Source organism: Pelmatolapia mariae, linkage group LG23 (assembly GCF_036321145.2).
Source record: "Pelmatolapia mariae isolate MD_Pm_ZW linkage group LG23, Pm_UMD_F_2, whole genome shotgun sequence".
NCBI lineage: Eukaryota > Metazoa > Chordata > Actinopteri > Cichliformes > Cichlidae > Pelmatolapia > Pelmatolapia mariae.
The window spans coordinates 15,752,353-15,773,728 of record NC_086246.1 but is presented as its reverse complement, the minus strand read 5'-3'; the positions used below and the strand labels follow the sequence as shown (position 1 = coordinate 15,773,728).

At 40.3% G+C, this 21,376-nt stretch overlaps 1 protein-coding gene across 2 annotated transcripts in view; it reads right to left on the bottom strand.

The window, feature by feature from the left end:
• Positions 1-17,329, bottom strand: part of LOC134620172 (interleukin-1 receptor accessory protein-like 1-B) — a 335,420-nt gene extending 318,091 nt beyond the window's left edge. For both annotated transcript variants that reach the window (XM_063466189.1, XM_063466190.1), the window contains exon 1: positions 16,809-17,329. The gene's annotated coding sequence lies outside the window, so the exon portion shown is untranslated. The remainder of the gene's footprint in view (positions 1-16,808) is intronic.
• Between the last annotated feature and the right edge of the window lie 4,047 nt (positions 17,330-21,376).

The following is a 21,376-nucleotide window of genomic DNA, read 5'->3' as shown; positions in this document are numbered from 1 at the left end:
TCATTGTGATTGCTTTGATTGCTAGCAAATTGCAGTGGTCATCCATAGTTTACACTGACTTGTCAGCAAACAATCACTATTTAATCATTGAGCTGTAGGGAAACCTGCAAAAATGCAACGCAAACAGCAAAATGTTCACCTTCAAATTAAAGGTTTTGCCTTACAGCTTCAAATATCAAGAGGTGCAACTATTATTTTGAAGGCAAATACTATAGTCCATATTTACAGTTTGCATTGTACTTTTAACAGTCTCATTGCTTGTTGCAATCAATTTTGCGCTTTCAATCTCCAGCAACCCCTTGTCAATTTCTTACATATCACATATTTGTTCCTAGCCACTGGTGGTTGCCAAGAGGTTCACTGATCAGATTACAGGCCTGCATGAGTAGGGTCCTAGCATAGACAGTATATGTAGCTTCCAGGTCAGAAAAGTGAAAGTTCAAGTGCCTTAAAACTGCATTCCAACTAAAGGGTATAAGATGGGAATAGCTGTGGTTGCAAAATGGGTCAAATATGACTGATGCACTATACAGTTTTTGGTCTTAGGAGTTTTTAGTGAACCATCAGGTAGAAAAACACTTGCAAGGGAATCTATGGACACACACAAAAATACACACACAGGCACACATACAAACTGTCTTTGCAGTCATGTCCAAGTCTTAGTCCCAGTCCCTGAGCTGACTGCCAACTAGATTCTTTATCCCGCCTGGCTGTCAGGAAAATAACTATGACATTAAATGAATGAAACTCTCTTCGGATATTCCAGGGCAAGGCTAAAGCGAGATCCTTCGGGAGCTACCGAGAAGAAGACGTGAAAGCAGAGGAGAGGTTGAGGGTTCTTGGAAGGCGACCATGAGAGGCGTCATGAGATGGTGCCAAGCAGTACACAGAGACGTTAATGGCAGGTAACACTGGCTTTATATTTAGAATATCCCTAGTTTATGAAAGTAATTAACATCAGTCTAACTGAGTTATCTCAATAACTCTCTATACAACATCTCACCACTAAATTTTACAGTGTTAATAGACGTTGATTTATCAAAACAGAGACACCTGTCCAGACTGTCAAAGAGTTGTTTGTTGCTGCTTTTCAAGCTGTCTAAAAGTTTTAAATGAACTTATGAATTTATAACAAAATATTACAGTGATGATTCACAGACTGGTAAATTAATACTGATGATGCTTCTCTTTTGCTACATTGCAGATCATTAAGCACTCTTTGAAACAACGCTACCACCCTCAAAGCAGACTTTTCTTGTAAACGTGTTGTAGGGACTCCCAGATGTTACCGCGGTACATTGCTTAAGGTAAAGTGCCCCCTTTATACTATTAGAACAATTGCCAGTTAGCATCTGGCTCATTCTTTATTCTTAATGAGCATCCCCCCAGGAAGAGAAGGATGCGGCGACAGACCATGGAATGGCAATTAAATCAAGTCACTTGTAACGACAACTGGCAACATGAAGTGGGCTGCTCCTAAGTTCACCCAACTCTGAGGTGAGTGACTATAAGTGGGAAGGATACCGCTGATTGATATAGAACAGTGTATGTGAGAGGGTTATTTAAACTAGAACTTGGAATGCCACGCGTTACCAACTAGAATTGTCAAACTTATCCTCTGATATTAATCAAAACCAAATGTTACAGCTGGACCAGTATCAGCACAAACAGTGTCATCTTCACCTCCTCCAACTTACACATAACTTCATACAGTACTGCTACAGAGAGGCAGGGTCACAGCCAATTCAATTCAATTTTATTTATATAGAGCCAAATCACAGTAATAGTCACCTCAAGGCACTTTATATTGCAAGAAAAAGTCTCTATAACAATACAAAGAAAACCCCAACAATCAGACAACCCTCCTATGAGCAAGCACTTGGTGACAGTGGGAAGAAAAAAACTCCTTTTTACCTCCAGCAGAACCAGGCTGAGAGGGTATCCGGTGTAAAGTCTGCGTCAAACCAAACATGTGACGACCCCTTGGGAAATAAGGGAGCAACTGAAACTACTTTCCAAAAGTCGCTTTAGCCATTTGTTATCGTTAACTTAGACCCTAGCGGCTAAGGCTAAAAATTAAACTGTAATATGAATGTGAGAGCTAGGCAGCAAGACAATTAGTCCTGCCCATCTGTGATGTTAATAGACAGTGTTAATTTAACAGGATAGCACAATAGTTTTTGTCTAGAATTGGTTATGCTTATTTTAAAGTCTGAAAAAATCAACTAGCAACTAGAGAGAAACAGTGGCAGTCTATTTTACTGAGGATTTTCACTGATAGAGATATCAAGTTCAAAATTCAAGTATTTTGACAGCCCTACAAACAATTACCAACTACAAAGTAATGAGCAACAACCAAATAACTCGTACTCATCACTTGATAAGGCTTCACAACCGAGCCACCACAGAAGCTGAAGGACTATGGGCTCAAATTGTGGTCATAAATATTTTGTACTTGTAAATCAGGATTTGTATGTGTAAAAAGAATTTGTTCGTGTGTGCAAAAAAGATTTGTATGTGTAAAAAGAATTTGTTCGTGTGTGCAAAAAAGATTTGTATGTGTAAAAATAATTTGTGCGTGTGTAAACTGCAGGTCCTTGAAGGGTAATACAGTCAGTGTTGCCAACTTAGCAACTTTGTCGCTATATTTAGCGAGTTTTCAGAGCCCCTTAGCGACTTTTTTTTCTAAAAAGCGACTAGCGATAAATCTGGCGACTTTTTCTGGTGTTATTGGAGACTTATTTATGACAACTTTTTCACGTGAAAATGCGTATTGCTCTTACTCTCAACAAGCAGCGGTGCTGCCGTGGGCACCTCACCCGTGCCAAAGCGCTCACGGGCGGAGGATAGTCCTCCCCCAGCTGCTATCAGGGCAGGAGATGTTCACACCTATGCGTCCAAACTGCAAATGAATCGCGCATGAGCGAAGCCGCTGCTCCCGCACTGACTGTAACGCAGTCAGTTCTTCTTTTACTCTTATGCTGTTTTGTGGATCACAAGGTTTAAAACTACTTATAAACACACACACACAAAGTAACTCCACCAGAGTGCCTATTTCGGGTCACTTTTGCCAGTCCAAGCCCGGATAAAGGAGCAGGGTTGGAATTAACAATAATTGCTAAAAGAAATTTAATTTGTAGTTCTAAATAAATTCTAAATGCATTTAGGACGTTTTATACTCACATTATGTCTCTTCCACAATGTTATTTCTCTCTCCAACAAGGTAGGTTACAATTACATTAGCGAAAAATCGCTAGAAGTCGCTAAATGACGTCATCGCCTAATTTGCATAATTGGTCATGCTAATGAGTATAAAACGTCCTAAATGCATTTAGAATTTATTTAGAACTACAAATTAAATTTCTTTTAGTAATTATTGTTTTTTAATGTCACAATTCCAACCCTGCTCCTTTATCCGGGCTTGGACTGGCAAAAGTGACCCGAAATAGGCACTCTGGTGGAGTTACTTTGTGTGTGTGTGTGTGTGTGTTTATAAGTAGTTTTAAACCTTATGATCCACAAAACAGCATAAGAGTAAAAGAAGAACTGACTGCGTTACAGTCAGTGCGGGAGCAGCGGCTTCGCTCATGCGCGATTCATTTGCAGTTTGGACGCATAGGTGTGAACATCTCCTGCCCTGATAGCAGCTGGGGGAGGACTATCCTCCGCCCGTGAGCGCTTTGGCACGGGTGAGGTGCCCACGGCAGCACCGCTGCTTGTTGAGAGTAAGAGCAATACGCGTTTTCACGTGAAAAAGTTCTCATAAATAAGTCTCCAATAACACCAGAAAAAGTCGCCAGATTTATCGCTTGTCGCTTTTTAGAAAAAAAAGTCGCTAAGGGGCTCTGAAAACTCGCTAAATATAGCGACAAAGTCGCTAAGTTGGCAACACTGACTGTATTACCCTTCAAGGACCTGCAGTTCAAAAAAGCCCCCCTCCGACAGCCAAACCCATCTGTTCTCTGATTGGATAGTTAAATTTGTGATTGACATGACATTGGCCAATCAGATGAAAGGAAGAAAAATAGGGTCAAAATTCGTACTTGTTACTTGAAAGTTGAGTGCAGAGTTTCACACGTATTTTTTGGCTAAGTCCACACACAAATCTTTTTTACACACACACACAAATTCTTTTTACACATACAAATCTTTTTTGCACACACACAAATTCTTTTTACACATACAAATCCTGATTTACAAGTACAAAATATTTATGACCACAATTTGAGCCCATAAAGGATCTTCAGTTAAAATATAAAACTATCCATGCTAGCTTCAATAGTTTTATATATGCAGCTACTCAAGCTAGCATGAGTTTGGGTAGGTTCATATAAAACAAGGTAATTATTCACTTCTCAGCTTCTCCATTTTGATGTCATGATAAGGAACATTAGCCACCTCATCACAAAGAGTGTACAGCAAAGCAACGGATCCGCAATTCAGTCTGGCAATGCTTGACAAACTGCCTTTCAAACTGAATGAGAAACGAGAGCAGCGAAGCCTAGAACATACACGTGAGTCCAGCCTTAGAGCAGATATGTGAGATTCTCTCTTTCAACTGACTTGGATTAGCTTGTTGCCAGAATTACGTGTAATAAAATCCAGTTATAAATTTGAGATTCGCCTCAAAGGGCAGCTTGCGACAGTCGCTTCTTCCGAACGACCCACGAAAACCTTACGCTGCGGGGTTATCTGAAGTTTAACTTTAGCCATGTCTAACTATAGAAACACGTGTACTTCAGAGAAATGCTAAATAACATGAAAATTCCTCAAGCTTAGGTGGAAACTTCCAATAGCAGCGATTAGATATTCACAGGCTGAAACGCTTCCTTCTTTATCTCCCTCACACACAACCTTGAACACACATTTTTACTCAGCACCTAAATTTAAATCTGTGACACTGAGACTGATCTGCTGCTGAACCGATGAGTCTCTAGCTAACTCTACAGTATGTTAATGCTATTCATTGGAGAGCATCAAAGTCTAAGTTCTTCAAGCTGCCCTGACTTTAAGCTAAAAGGAAAAAAAGAAACATACTGCACATTTTACATCATGAAAAAGATGCCACTAGATAGTTCTACTACAGCACATCTTTGGAGCAGAGTTTTACAGATTAAAGAGAAATATTAATAGCAATCAATGAGATGCCTAACCTAAGTGTTCTTAACCAATACATATGTAAAAAAGAAGAACTAAAATGGCAACTAATGTCTCGGCAGATTCTGTAGTTTGCCAAATCACTTCAGTGGAATTGTCTCATCTAAGCAGCAGAACCATAGGCTTATTTAAAGGGGAATGAAAGAGGATTGTCAGATTATTAACACAAGTTAATAAATGCCTACCCTAAAGCAACTATAATCATTAAGGCTGCTAAACATTTATCTTTCTGCTTTTTTAAATCAAATCAGTCAGTCGGAAGAATCAACTTGAGCCAAAAGCAGAGCACAATCCAGCCAACAGCAAGAAAACAAAACAAAGCCTTTGAACAAATAATCAAAGTCTTTCTTCTAGCAAAGAATGTGTTTCAAATTGTACAGCCAATTGATCTGACTGTGTATAGAGGCTGTGTACTGCTTGAAAGTACTTTGACTTTCATCGCTGATGGATGCACCGTGCAAAGGATAATAATTGATGTGAAGATACACCGCACGTGGCTTTGAAATTATTTGATTAGAATAGTCAGTATACAGTATAGCAATGCAGACACCTTAGGGGACTGGTGCTCAGCAAATGTTTATTTTCATATATGTTCGTATCATATATAACCACAGGTAGTCACACACACAAACCCAAACGTGAAAGCAATTTGTCTTGAGTGCACCTTTCTCTAAAAATGTCCCTTTCCCATCTGAAACAAACAGCCCCGAGAGCAAAAATAAACTTAAGAGCTAAGGCGAGCAGACATGCTGTAGCTACCACTGAGAGCTGAGCGGCACAATGCAAATAAGCTTTCACACCATAACAGACGACCCGCATCTCCATGCTAGGCAGCCGAGATTCAATATCGGAGGACAAGGAGTGCTGCGTCCCCAGGCCCTTCTTGCAAAGTGGCCCATAAATCAAGAACCCTGTTGAGAGCTGGTCTCTATGGGTCTTGTCCAGGATTCGGGAAAAAGAGCACAGCTCTGGCTGGGGAAAAAGGCACTCCAGTAATCCACCCCCCCAAACAGCTTTAATGCAACAGATGCCTTTGCAGCACAAAATTATGACTATCATTAGCCAAACTGGGGACCAGATTATTACTGCAATTGTTTTGTTCAGATATATAGATGATGCTGCCCAGCCATGGATACAACTGGATTGGGTTTAACTGTAAATACCAATTAATGATTGTTTTTAAATTTCAGACCTCACATAATACAGTAGTACATGCAAGAACACTGAGAAAATCATAAGAGGTAACTTGAAAATTAGCTTAGTATACCTTCCTTGCACCAACTATTATTTAAGCCTTGCTGACATCAACATTTAGAGGAGAAAGTGCTGAGCTGTGCAACATTGCAGCTTCGCTTGGCTCATCTTTTGCCAGAAAGTACTACATGTATTGGAGGTATGTTATTGTGTCATGAAAATGTGTAATATTTGCATAGCAATCAAACTGAGGATAGTACGATTGCTATTTCATGCAAAGTGGTCAATACTCATACATATTTTATTAATGTCACAAAATGCTGAGAAACATTTTAAAAACAGACATCTTAACATAGAGCATAATCCCAAATCAGTTTTTATTTGTTGCCCTGTGACAGACTGGCGACCTGTCCGGTCCAGGGTGTACCCTGCCTCTCACTCCAAGACAGCTGGGATAGGCTCCAGCGTCCCCCGACCCTGAAAAAGGATAATCGGAAGCGAATAGATGGATGGATCAAACTTGTTGTTCTTGTCCATTAATTTTGTAGCACCAATAGTGAAGGGCATTTGGCAGAACTTTCAAATATTATGCATGCTGTGTGATTTGGTTTAATCACAGTTCTATAACTTTTGTTCAATTAAAAAAGTGAAAAAAACAAACAAAAAAACAACATTTCAACTGACTTAATTAGCACTTTAACTTTCATTAAGTGCTACATATTGCGTGCAATAAAAAGATTTTAATTCTAAGGAGATAAGGTCATTACCTTAAATTAAGGTAATCAGAATTCTGCCAGTTTTATACAATCAGATTCATAAGTTTTTGGACAATGATGGGTTTTTTTTTTTCCTTTTTAATGTTACCTCTAGGGTCCGTCACAGTGAATTTTAAAATCATGCATTCAATATGCAATTTCAGTAAAGACTTCAAACTTTCATTCAAGAGGTTTAACAAAACTATAGCATTAACTAGGAATTGGCACCATTTCTATACACAGTCCACTGTTTTGAGAAGCTCAAAATTAACTGAACAATTGACTGACGAGTTTCATCTCCCGGTGAGGCCTGGATGTGGAGTTCGTTTCAAGTGTTGAATTTTTAGATGTTCCCTTGAGCAATCAGTATGAGGTAAAAAGTGATGCAACCATCTGTTGCATTCATAGAAATAAGGCAGGACCAAAAGACCTGAAAGACCATGGAAGATTGCAGAATTCTTTCACTGGTTAAGAAAAAAAAAACCTCAAAACATCCAACCAAAACCAAGAAGCACAATATTTTAAAAATACAATAAGTCTCACTGCATATAATAACTCATGTGGAGGTATTCTGAGATTGGCCATCAAACTTCATATGGCTTTGAATAGTTTGTTGTAGGAAAACAAAAGAAACTGTCACTACTATGATTGGTGACACTCTAAGGTTACACTGTGGACACAACAGGAACAAAATTCTCTGGACAGCTCTGAAACTCCCTTTTCACAGATGTATGTGACACATTTTGTCAGTATTTACATATGAATGTGCGATATGGGAGGTTACTATAACCTTATCATTTAATAGTGGTCAGTGGATAAGTTCATCCTTGGATTCATGGGGACATTCATGCCAAATGTTAAGAAATTCCCCCAAAGTATTCATGAGAATGGAAACTGAGAACCTGAACACATAACACTATGGAGGCCAAAAAATAGAAGTGGTATCCATAGAAGCTACAATAGAGTTGAATAACTCTTTCATTTGTTACAAAGCACTTTATACTGTAAGGCATGTGATAAGCCTTCAGCCTCAAATAATACTAAACCTGGATTTCATGGATTGAGTTTCATCTTCTTACCTGTATGTGTACCACACACACACACACACACACACACACACACACACACACACACGCTGCAGTTTTTGACTCAACATTAACTCTGGCTGTGTGTGAAATTACCCTTTCAGCAGGGGTTACATTGGGATTTGTGAGAAAGGGGAACCCTAGTCTAGTGGGCTTGATGCTCAAGGACCCACTGCACACAGTGAAAGTGGGGGCTAATTCTTTAAAAGAAAGTAGGTCCACTTAAAATTACACACATTGTGTTCTGTGGATGTGCATTGTCCAGAATAACAAAGACGCGGTTTCAGGCACACAGTCTCTAAACACCAATTTACAAGTTACAAAGAAACAAATTCCACGGTGTTAAAATCTCAGTCAGACGTGCCAAATTATCAGATGATAATATATTTTACTTAAGTGTAAGTGTATTCTTAATTAATTTTAAGGAAAAAGGCTAACCTACATAAACCAATCATTTCTACTAATTTATATTTCGTGATTTGCTTTTTTTGTCGTATTTTTTAATTAACATCTACATACAATTGATGGTTTGGGAAGCACTGATAATCCTGTCATACATAAGTAGAAGAAAATGAATCTTTGCACTGACCCAACAAAGAATCGGTGCAGCAAATTATGGGTTCAGTGTAATTAATTGTGTTTTCATTATTAGACAGATTTTCTGTAGCTTTATTTTTTTATTCACTTCAGTGATTAGATGAGTTCTGTGCTCGCAGTAATGAAAGTACTGCAAATATTGCATTTAAGCAGCATAACAGAAAAACTCCCTGTAATAACCCACTTAATATACCAGAAAAAAAGGAAGGAGAAAAAAAAAACCCAAAAAAACCCCCAGCCCTGCTGGTGCAGGATTCATCGTCAGCATGACTGCTTTGTTCCCAGTGTTTTCACTGAAAACATGAATTTCTAACAGCTCAGTTGTTTGCTGTGTAGAACATCATTGAGACAGATAAAATTCTGTAAGATCTCAACACAAAGTCCGATGATTTAAATAATCAATCTGAAGTACAGTAACGTACGAGAGTCTTGAGTCATCCCTGATTTCTTTATATTTTGCTTCCAAGAAGCCAAACTGTCTTGTCTTTTTTGGTGGCCTTAAAAATGGTTTTCCAGGCTTTCTGAAGGTCTTTCAAAGTTTTTCTTTGGCCATTAGCTGCTTTTCTACTCACTTTCAGCTCAGTCTTTGTGCCTGATCATTTTCAGAGGAATGTTTGTTGTTTGTTAAGCCACTTAACCTAGATCTATGACTCATTCAAGCATAAAACAGACACTTAACTCAATGAATCATTGATATGTCTACACATGACAGACAACTTAGCACAGAATTAAATTTAAATATCATCTTTATGCACTTTGTTATTAGTTGCCTGTTGCAAAAACACGTCTTATGTTCCCATTTACTTTAGTTGAATCTATGAACGATGCAAAAGACGATAACACGGATTGACAGCGTCAGGACAAAAATCCAGCAAAGACCTGAGACAGGACCAAGGACATGCATCTAGCCCTTCACTTCATCCATTTACTGCTCACAGTACATGGGTCCTTATCAAAAATCAAAAGCATTTCTGAAACATGGGAAACGGGACAGGTTGAGGTATTGCAAATTACACAAGAACTGGACTGAAACCCAAAAACTATTCCTGAAGACTACTTAAAGAAATGACAAGAAAGCTTCTTTCAGTTCAACCTGTGTTAAGGAATAAAGGTGGTCATACCAAATATTGACTTTCAAGCTCATAATTACAAAAACTGCATTTTTGCCTTAACACAGTAACACTGATTCCTATTTTCCTAGCAAAATACAAAGAAATGAAGACTTTTGCACAGCACTAGATTGATAATCACACACATCTGAGTAACTAGAGGTGTTTAAAAAAAGAAATCCCCCCCCAAAATCGGGTGACATTCTGTATTTGTTTGTTGCGGTACGAGTGGCTTTGCAATGGTAAAATAATGAAGGAAACAGAGCTGATCTCTGGCATGTCAGGAACTCAGCTCCAGTGGGTTTGACCCAGTTTAACCCCATCCTTTAATTACTCTTATATAACAAACACTCAGTGGTTTAATTAATAGTATGAATGCCATGTTGTGAGCTCAGCGGCAGGTGTAATATCACATCATGATGTTTAATGTAACAACATTGTAGTGCTGGAATTTTACACTTAAAAATGAATAACCTCAACACCAAGCTAAAACACCCGAATTGATCCGAAGAAAGTTCACCGCGCACGTGTTGCCCTCAGCTTGAGATATCGGTTTAAAATTAGATGTAAATACAATGTTGCCCCGGGTCTCATGTGAAGTGGCTAATGAAGAACTGCTAATGAAGCGCTCCTTGATTTCACTCACTGTTAATCCCTTGACGTAGCTGTTCTATTTAAGCTCCCGCCTGGCTCAGAGGGGAGAATTTGGCGCAAACACTCTCAGCGTTCCTACCGAGGGGTACCCATGTGTGCATTCATACGGAGTATGCAAATAGGCCACGGCTCCCACTCGAGTAGCTGCTGTATATTATAGCATGAGTATTTTCTTTCGAAAGCCGTTGCTGAGACCGTCCTAAATTGGTTTGTAAAAATGCTCTGAATATCTCGACACCAGCCACTTAGAGTGCAGGTCAAAATGTGAATACAGATTGCTAGTTGTGATAGTGTTTTGATAACATTAAAGAGCCATTTCTCTTCTGGTATGCATTTATCCTGCAAAATAATGCAGCCTGGCTTCCTTTTTTTCCTCCTCCCAACTGGCATCCTGTATGACTTTTTTGTTTTTATCGCCACACCAATGTATGGAGTGTCACAACAAAGCCTTCATGAATGAGTAAGCACAGATCCTATGAAGAGATGAAGGGAAATGGGAGGAAAAATTGCTCATTTTGCTTCCCTTGGCATGCAATTTCCATCCTCTATCCACATCTCTCTAAAAGCTATCTAAAACACATCAACTTCATCTTTCTAGGCTGGATGGGTCTCAGAGGATCACCTCCAGACATGGCACGATGACAGTGGGACTGAAAAGAAAGGATGAAAATAATAATTCTGTCCTCTTGCTTATAGCAATAGGCTTCTCATTCTAGTGCTGATTAAAAAGTGGGGGGAAAAAACATTCATTTTCGACGTCAGTTGCCTCTAGCAAAGAAAAATACCGTATATTGAGGTAACTGATCACGCCTCGGATGGCCGTTTCATCAGAGAAAGTGCAACACGACTATTTCGCTGCCTCCTTTCCATTTTACCCATGTAACAATTGACCAGCACAACATTTTAGCTCGGGGGCATGCTACACTGTGGCTGACCCCAAGTTCTTTTATTTTCTGCTGTAACAAATGGGGAAATAAACACTTTCAGAATTCATTTGATTCGGGTCAACTTTATTCTTTGATTCCGCCCCCACCACCATTAATAGAAGCACACAAATGCAGGACAGCTTCATGTGTATGTGTGTGGGGTTTTTTTTTTAAGAGCAATGCAAAGAGACAGCTAGAGATGATGCCATTACCATCCTTTTATTGAGGCATTTTTCTGTTCGAAATGCAGAAAGTAAATAAAGCTAGCATGGCAGAGGCAGACACTCAGCTCAATTCACATCCACACATGAAGGCATTCAGATAAAGGTCTAAAAAAGAAAAAAATGGGTGGCCATGAAAATGATTTGCAAGCAAGTCCATTGTTTATGACACCTCTCTGCTGAGTAACAGCAGGAAAGGGCGCGCCCAGGGCTCAACTGCCATGAAGTGAATGCGGGACCCAATTCTGAAGACCATTTATTTTTCCATACAGCCTGGTCTGCCATCCTCATGCGACTGTGGACTCAAAGGGTGATTTTCTTTGCATGAAAACTATTTGGAGACAAAAACGAGAGCACTGCACGCTACTTCTGTCAAACTCTTTGATCTGGCCTCGCGTAACCTACATGATGACGGTTACTCAACCGTATAAAATGATGCCAACCATGGACTGCTGTGCTCCAGAACAGATGTAGCAGAACTGCGATCCACCAGCCAGGTGATGACAAATATTATGTCGTAGGACAGTGGTTTTTTTTTTTTTAATTACAGTAAGTAGTAATCAGTTACTCTGTAAAATTTCACAAATCAAAAGATTTGGATTTGCAAATTTCAAGTATAACACCAAGAAGTTCTGCTCACTGATTTTCCAGCATCAACTATTATGATCCAAACCAAGGGCATCAAACTACATCACTACATAACCTGGAACCCATCAAAACTCCCTTTCTTGAAAAAAAAATTATCAGATTTAAGAGGAGACCTGTTATCCTCATTTCCAGCTCATTATTTGTCATTCTTGGGTTGCACTCAAGCAGGTCTGCATGAATAATATTTAAAATTATTAGATCTTTCTCTAATACTGGGCCTTGATGCCGCCCCTCAGTTCTAACTGTCTATAGCAGGCCTTTTTAGCTCCCACTCCTCACCACTTATAGGGACCATTTTAATGGTGGTTGCACAGCCATGCCGCCATTTATACTGGCGCTGAGCGGGTGCTCACTGCAGCATTCTGCCAAATGATAGGTGTCAGTCACCGTTTAGACAAAACCGCCGCGTCGGTACAAGAGTAGGAGACATCAAAACTGGAAGAAAAGAAACTGAAGAGGTTTTTTTGTTGTGGAAGTTTTCGCCAGAAAGTCTCATTTTGAGTTGAATTTAAGTTTCTGCGCTGATACATCATTGCAGTGGCGGTAAAAACTGACACAACTATACACGTGATGTTACAAAGGTTGAATCTACGTAAGAGCAGCTAAAACGACATCTTAGCTCGACTTCACCATCGGATGTAACACCACTTTCGGTGCGCACTGCCATCCACCAGGGCAAAAACGGTCCCTAGGGTTTAAACAGCCCAAATTGTGCTCCTGAGATTAGTATATTAGGTAGATGCACTCTCTCTGACATCATACAGAGCCAAGAGTATTAAAAACTGTCTTAAAATGAGCATTTAGAGCAGTCTTAAATCTGATCCTCTGGCTGAGATTACAGAAGGTAAGGAAACAGATAATATGCCCCTTTAATGAACTTTCCATTTACAAAAATAGTAAAACATGTTAAAAAAAAAGTTTTTTTCACAACCAGTCACTCTGCTGTTATTCTAAGAACAGCAGCGTTTCTCTGCTCCACCATATTACTTGTTTATGGTATAGCAAACAGGTAAAGTCTCTGTAAATTAACAGGCTGGACAACCACTCCAAAGAAGGATTCAACCTTAACTACTTGCTATACAACGTTAGAGTGTCCAAAAATGATGTCCTCCAACTCTGCAGTTTTCCCATGTGGCAAAGTCATTCAGTAGACCCCTGGTCTAAACAGTATGGCAAAATATCTTACAGCTGATAAGCATGCATCCCCTGCAGAGGTCAGAACTCTCTGAACACTTGCATACAGAACTAGACCAACTCATCTTCTTCTCCGGGGTCATCTCTCCTTCATTGGGTCAACAAGCCCACCCACAAGTAGAACCGAGCAATGAACAAATCTTAAGGCTTCCAGTGACTGTATTTATCAAGCACAGACACAGTCAAAATCACAACTATTTGGGGTATAAAAGGTCTAAAAAGGCAATATAAGGTCAATGGGAGTTCTGATGATGCTGCAGTCCATCTCCAAGCTGCTATGACATTCGCACCGCAAACCTTCATCGCTGAGAACCAGTGACTGTCACTGCATGCTCTAATTATATCTCTGTTAAACGAATATACTAATTAACTAACATATTAATCAAGCCATTGTGCATGAAACCAATATATTTGGCCTCGATACTGCAATAAAATTACAGATACTAACTCTCTTGGCTGATTTCTTTCTAAGCACATTAGTTGAATTAATCTGCAAAAAGCTCCATGGTTTCAGAAAAAATTTCCAAACAAGGAAATCAAGTATCTCCAAATAATTTCCATTATGGAAAGAGGAGACATTATATAGAGTTATTATATTATATAGAGATACTTTAAGGCCTTTACATGTAAAGTAGATACGACCAGTTTTTACTGTCCCTCAGGTTCACAAACCAAATTAGCCACATCTAACTGCTTCAAAGGCAGATTTTCTCTTGTAGTCATGTAGTCATGATTCTTCTTGAAATGGGCGAAGCACCATGCCCAGACACTCTGTTATCTACCTGATCTACCATACTTGTCAATTCATGACGTGACGGCGGCAACAAAAATAAATAGCTCTGAATCAGATCGATGCCCAATGATTGCGACGGAAAATGGAACAAGGCACGGGGAAAGAGGAATCTCATCTCGAGGGGAATTGGATTTTGAGAAAGATTTAACCGAGGGCTCGTCTGTTATGCATGTAGCCCACATCTTCTTGGATTCCACAGCAGCTAATAACTTTAGCAGGAATGGAAGGTTGTTCGAGCTCCAGCTGTGATATTTGAACGTATGCACGCGGTCGCACGCGGGCATAAATACGCAAGCTGGATCGCCTCTCAGTATTTCCATTTCCCCTCGAGTCCTATTAATGTCATTTAGCAGCCATGATTGAGGTGGCCCGCTCTCAGCTTCCACACCAGCATTCCTGCTCACAAATCCTCATCAATTGCTCCAATCAGTCTTACCACAGAGCCAATACTCTACAGTGAGACAACTCTTATTTCCCACCGCATTAATGAACTCTTTCATTTGAAAGCCTTTGACTGTCTGCCTCTTGATTGCAAAGCCAAGGCCAATAGGCCTCGGTGACAGCTCCTTGAAAATTAAAAGTATCAATCAAGACGGGAAGGGGAGGGGGGAAAAAAGTTGTAATGGTTTCAGATTCTTCTGTCGAGCAGAGAGAGAAGGGGAAGCTAAATGGGATCAGGTGGCATTTCAAAATGCGTGTTGGGGCTCGTTTTACCTCGTTTTATTGCTAGATGGGTGGTACTTGCAGGATAAGGGTTAAAAATGTTAGCTAAGATAATTAAACATGTTAAAGGTTCATTTTTATGAATCAGTGGGATGTAAATACAATTATTTGTACTGAAAAACCCATGTTCGCTGTTGTCTGTGCACCTTGAATCGGTTGACCTGGTAATTCAGCTAACAGCCCTGATGAAGGATTCCAAGTAATGAAAACAACATCTTCAATCACTTCATTACCATATCCTTTAAAGCTACACTTGATTCATCAGAAGAGGAGTTCAGTGCTGCTGGGTAAACTTGACCAGCATTTAAAAAAAAAAAAAAAAAAAGGAGAAAAAAGTGCTAACGCTGGATGACATAATCTCTGTCTAAATCAATTTCGGTGTGAAAGCACTTGACTCAGCTCAATATGTAGCTGCAGGGCTTCTGTTAAGTGGCTGCTGCCACTTACCTATTAATTCATGTGCTACTGGTTGCGCTCGTGGTCAAGATTAACCCCATATGTCGGGATTTAAAAATAATAATATTAAAATAATACCACAAGGCAAAGGAAGACATGAGCCGGAGCGTTTAGGAGAAATTGAAGGGGAAAGATTATGAACAAATCATGATGCAAGGAGGTTTTGGATCAAGCAATGTTACTGTTAACAGAATTAGAACATGCCTGTGCAAGACTGAGGAGCTGTCTGGAAGTAAGGATTACACTGCCTGTGGGCTATGGCGTGCTATGGTTTTGCAAAAAAAAAAGAAAAAAAAAAAGAGCATGGCTGCAGCAGTTGTTACTTGATGAAAAAAAAAAAGGTGACATACAGCTTGTAAGGCTACAGAGCCTTCTGTCACTCATCTGTAGGGAGTGATGAGGGAGTATGGATTTTATGCATTTCTTTTTTTAAGCCAGCATCTGTTCTAACTTTTACATCAGTATCACTTTCCTGATTCTCAAATATGTTCAGTGGATAAAAGCCAAACCACCACGACCAGCACCCACTCTGGTCAGAGCCAGACTGGAGCTTCAGACATTCATCTGGACAACCATAAACCATCATCCATCCACCCAGAGGAGGGAAGCAGGCAAAAGGAGGAGAAGCACAGAGAAAGCTGACTTGCCAAGCAACCACTCAGCAGAAATAATGTGAAATATAACTACGGCTGGGTTCTTCTCCCATCCCTCCTCTCTCTGGCACACGTTATTTCCCCCTCCACCAACACACGATCGTGCTCTCTTACTTTCACAGGCGCACGTACACAAAACATGCACGCATGCTGACGCACCGGAGAGATGTGCAAATGCGCACACAGTGTTACACAATTAACGTCGAGAAGGAGGAGGGGGAAAGAGAGAGAAGAAGAATGCGTAAAAAGAACAGTTGGTGTGCGCTGACGGACTAATCCGCTCGGATAGTTACGTTTTGAATGAAGGATACAGAAGAAGACTTTCAGCGGTCCACTTCTACTGCCGTACTGCAGCCGTGAACAGCTCCACACAACAGAGGAGGCTCTAAAGATAAAAAAATAAAAAAAAGGAGCCTCTGGGATTTACGCGTAACAGCGGGACAAATGCGTTCTATCCAAAAATGCGCATTTAAGCGCTGCGTGTTGGGATTCCGTTTATTAAAGGTGGTGGATAGGCAGGAGGATCGTGTGCGCGCACAGAACATGAAAATGTCAGTGACAAAAACGAATCGTGGGTTTAAACAGATCCACGGGGGGCAGCACGGTCCAACTTTGGCCAAAGAAACAATTGCATTTAACTTACCAACAAGCAGTTTCCAAATGATGGCGTACACTTTGTGGTTAGTTCTAATAGCCCCACACCATCACGGTGTATCCGAATCTGCTCCGGTCAACAGAGTAAAGCAGAAAGGGTTTAAAAAATAGAATACAATAAGGAATTCCAGCAGAGAGATAGTCCACTTCTCCAAAAAGAAAAAAAAGAAAAACGCAGTGTCTGTCCCCAAATTACATATTGCCAGTCCTCGCTGGCGCAAATTGGAGCGCAAAAATAAAACCAAAAAAAGAAAAGAAAAGAAAAAACAAAACACCTGCAGCCGGTCACTTTCAAACAGCAGGAAAGAAGAAAATCATGACACTGATTGGAGGAATGTTCGACGGAAATCAATCAAGGGCAAGATCGGGAGAGGCAATTAGTCTGGTTATCCTGTTAAATCAGCTGCACGGCGGCTCACGGCCACGGAAGCCCGGCAGGTGAGCTTTCAGCTTTAAGCACGACTGCGCGAGAGCGAATTTCCAAAGTGATGTGCAGAAAAAAAGGCACACCAGAAGCCTCCTCTCTCTCTCTCTCTCTCTCTCTCTCTCTCTCTCAGTGCCGCTGTACCGACACCAGATGCGTCAAGTGAGGATAATTGAACCCAAGCAGCACAGGACACGACGAGATTTCCCTTCAACATAAAAGTCGAGCGCGCACTGGCGGTTAAAAAAAAAAGAAGGGCTGGCTGAATGACCCACGTGGGTCTAAGTAAGAATTGTGGGGTGTAGCTAAAAGCTCCATACACTGTGTCACAGTGTATTTCCATTAATAAGAAGCAGCACCAGATCCAGTGGAACTGCACCCTCTGCCCATTTCTTCCCCTCTTTCCTCTTTATTGTGATCGAGAGCAAGTTCGACACTCTTTCCCTTTCCCCAGAGTTGCTTTTATTTTGAAGAACAACTCTTATTTTCTCTTATTTTGTCTGCCTTGACATTTGCTTTCTCTCAGACCTGCGGTCCTCTGGAGTCCTCATCCTCCACATGGCGCACTGGCAGAAGCTCACTAGAAAACGCACGGGAGGATAATCATCCTCATTATGCGCCTGCTTCGACAAATAAACACAAATGTGGAGAGAGCACTTTTTTCGCCGGCTTATGCTGTGAGTAGAGTGCGCAGGCAGATGGGTAATGCAGTGAAGCTCAAGTTTGAGGATAGACGCACTGCCGCCCAATGGAAATAACAGAAAAGCTCTGAAATGCACTATAAAAATGCTGTCTTTAGCAAGTCACTGAAGGGCAAATGTGTAATATTAGTGTCTAATATTGGTCGTTGGTAGCTGATTAAATGACCAACATGACATGGGGAAAATCAGTGAATATTATTTCCACATGAATATTTAAGAAAAAATGCAAAAAAAAAAAGAATATTAGCACAGCTCATTTCTCTGCAACCTAAAATGAGAGTATATTTCCTGTGAATTTAGAGAAAGCATTTTCTTGAACATGTCAGAAAATCAGAGCCTGTCATGAGGAAATGATTTCAAACTTTGAAAAGTAGATTTTGACTTTACAGTTTTTGCAAAAGGATGAAGTCCTCTGCTTCTTTTTTCCTTTTTAGGGAATTTATATCCACGACTGTAAGACTGGTAATGCAGAATAATTTAAAACTGCTAAAGACAGAAATCTTTGCCGAAATCTTGGTTAATTATGCAGAGTAGCTACACATGACCTAACACAAACCATATCTTTATTTCCAGCAGAAGGTGCTATACATGCTGTGCCTATTACCACCAAGCCAGTTATTTTTTCCTTGTCTGCTTCTGGTAGACTTCTGTAGGCAATCATGTTTCCAGTTTTCATTACACTGACTATTAAAAACACACTCTTAAATACAACAAAATATATAAAGAGGGGTCTCAGTTTTTATCACAATGTGATATATCTACATCTGACATCAGTATTCATTCCACTGTATCAATATTTATCACCATCTTTCTGCTGCTCAATATTAACAGTAAACTGAGATGAATGTGACAAGTCTGCTGAAAAGCCTGAAAGGATTTCCATCTGTGCAGCTCAGGTATTACTGGTATTTATGAATAACCAAGGATTCACTCCAATCCAAATGGGTAACAGACAAAACCCTGAATCACTAAAGATGATGAATAGACAGTAGAGCTACCCCGCCATCCTTCCAGAACTGCAAGGGTGGGATTCAGATTAAGGACTTGTAGGTAAGCAGGCCTCCCTGTCGGCCAGGCAGTCAGAAAAAAAAGGGACTCGTTTGATTTCCCCCTCACTGGGCTACCCCTGTCAAGACTTTGGCCTCTGGCACTGCACTTCTGTGAGGCGAATTTCGATGAGGGGAGGGCTTTGAGGAGGAGAAAAACCACCCTTCTCGGACTGAAAGTGTGCACTTGTGAGCTTTCTTTGTCATATCCAGATCCTGATGTGAATAGAGGCTCCTTAATGAGCGAAGAAGTGGACAAACACTGCATTGATTCACCCCCCTTCTATTCGAGGTTTGCGTCCGCAAATGCCCTCAACTCAACCGGTTAGTGTGCAACTTTGAGGACTTAGTGTCTAGAGAGGGTTGATTGTTTGCTGCCAATATGAGGATCTGGGTGAGAGCCTGGAATATCAGTGGACTGGTGATACAATAATTTCGCAGATAAACCAAAGACTCAATGGACATATTTTTCATCTCTCTTATGAGTCGTAATGTAGACTCGTTAAACTTCTCCTTACTACGTTTGGGATGTTCAGTTTTGCTCATCTACAGGTTAAATAGCTTTAAGGATAATGATCAAATCCCAGTTCACAAACTCAAAAACTTCACAGAGCACAAAGCAGAGCTGGTTTCCAAGTCTCTCAAAATACAGTTCCTCTTGATAGCGTCGGTATGAAGCTTTACACTGCTCCAATTAAAAATGACACATCTACTGATGGAAATACTTGTCACGTGTTTGTATTAAATAATAAGCTACATGAAAATACAACTCTGTTTATAAAACTTTTATTTCAAAAACATGGAATCATAAACCACTGCGAAACTTTGAGAGACTTGTTTAAACTCAAAATCTGAAGGTTTATTTGTGCATTTTTGAACAAAATTCTTCATTAAAAAAAAATCTCAGACTAGTGAATCCTTTCAAAGAAGTAAAGTATTTCCAGTAAATAAAAAGCAGTAAAATCTCAATCAAATCTTGAAGCGGAATACTGTAAAAGGAGTATGTTCAGTTTCTTCTTATAGAATCACATGTACAATCTTTGATGTCACTGGCTTTAAAGGAATTGGTCCAAAAATGAGAAAATATCCAGTGGGGTCAAACTGCTCGGAGCTGATAGGAGTGCAACAGTAACTTAAATAGCCACTCATTACAAACAAGGTTTGCAGAAGAGCATCTCTGAGTGTATAACTGTCTCCTGTATTCCTGGTGTCTTGTCTCTAGTGAAGGTTTGGTTTTCCCGTTCTCCTCACTTAGTGTTGTGTGCTTGGTTCTGAGCCTGTCATGTTTCCACGTCTCGCGTCAAGTCTGCTTATGTCTCATGCTTCCTGTTTTATTTTGATACTCCTTATCCTACGTCAAGGCATCTAATTTTGCTTCCTCCTGTCTCTTTATGTCTGTTTAGTCCCAGCTGTGTTTCCACCTGTTCGCCATCCTCTCGTTATACTGCCCGTGTATTTTAGTCCTCAGTCTTCCATGCTAGTTGTCATGTCGTACCTCCTTTAGTGCTGTGTGTTTCCTCCGTGTTCCTAGTTTCCATAGCTCCTAGTTTATAGTTTCCTTAGACCTTAGTTTGCTAGCTTCTAGTTATTATGCTTTGTTTCTTGTTTCCTGTATTCGAGTTTTTCACAGCACAAGCTGCCTCCTTTAGTTCATCCCTCTGTGTCCTGAGAGTCCTGCATTTGGGTCCAATCTCCTGCCTGCCACACAGCAAACATGCCAATAACATATTGAACCTTGAAGCAGATGGGCTTCAGCAGCAGAAAACCACACCGGCCACAGCTAAGAACAGGAAACTAAGGTTACCATTCACAGAGGCAACTAGAAGATTCAACAAACATTGTCTCGTCTGACAAATCTTGACCATATCATTGAGACTGGTCATGTTAGCATTTACCAGATCTCAGTCCAGTAGCATACATTTGGGATGTGGTGGAATGTGCGGGATTATGGCCATACCACCCTAAGAATCTCTAATCTTGTCTGATCTAGAAAGCCAAGTAGAGTTGGGCTGTGTTAATACTTAGCTGGGAGACTAATTGGGAATACCAGGTGCTGTACTTGGGTGCCTATGGCTCTATACAGCCAGTTGTCTATCAATCAGAAGGTTGGGGATCGATTCCTAGCTCCTCCAGTCCACGTGCTGAAGTGTCCTTGAGCAAGATACTGAACCCTGGTGCCCTTGATGTATCTAGTGGTGTGTGTGTGATAGATTAAGTGAATAAGACTTGTATTCACCCAATCTGGAGCAACTGTGTGATTCTATCATATCAGTATAGGCTAAAATATCTGAAAAACTTTTTCAGCACCTTACTGAATCTATGCTATGCTAGAATTACAGCAGCTCTTATGGGTTTCTGAAGGGGTCCAACCTGTGCATGTATTAAT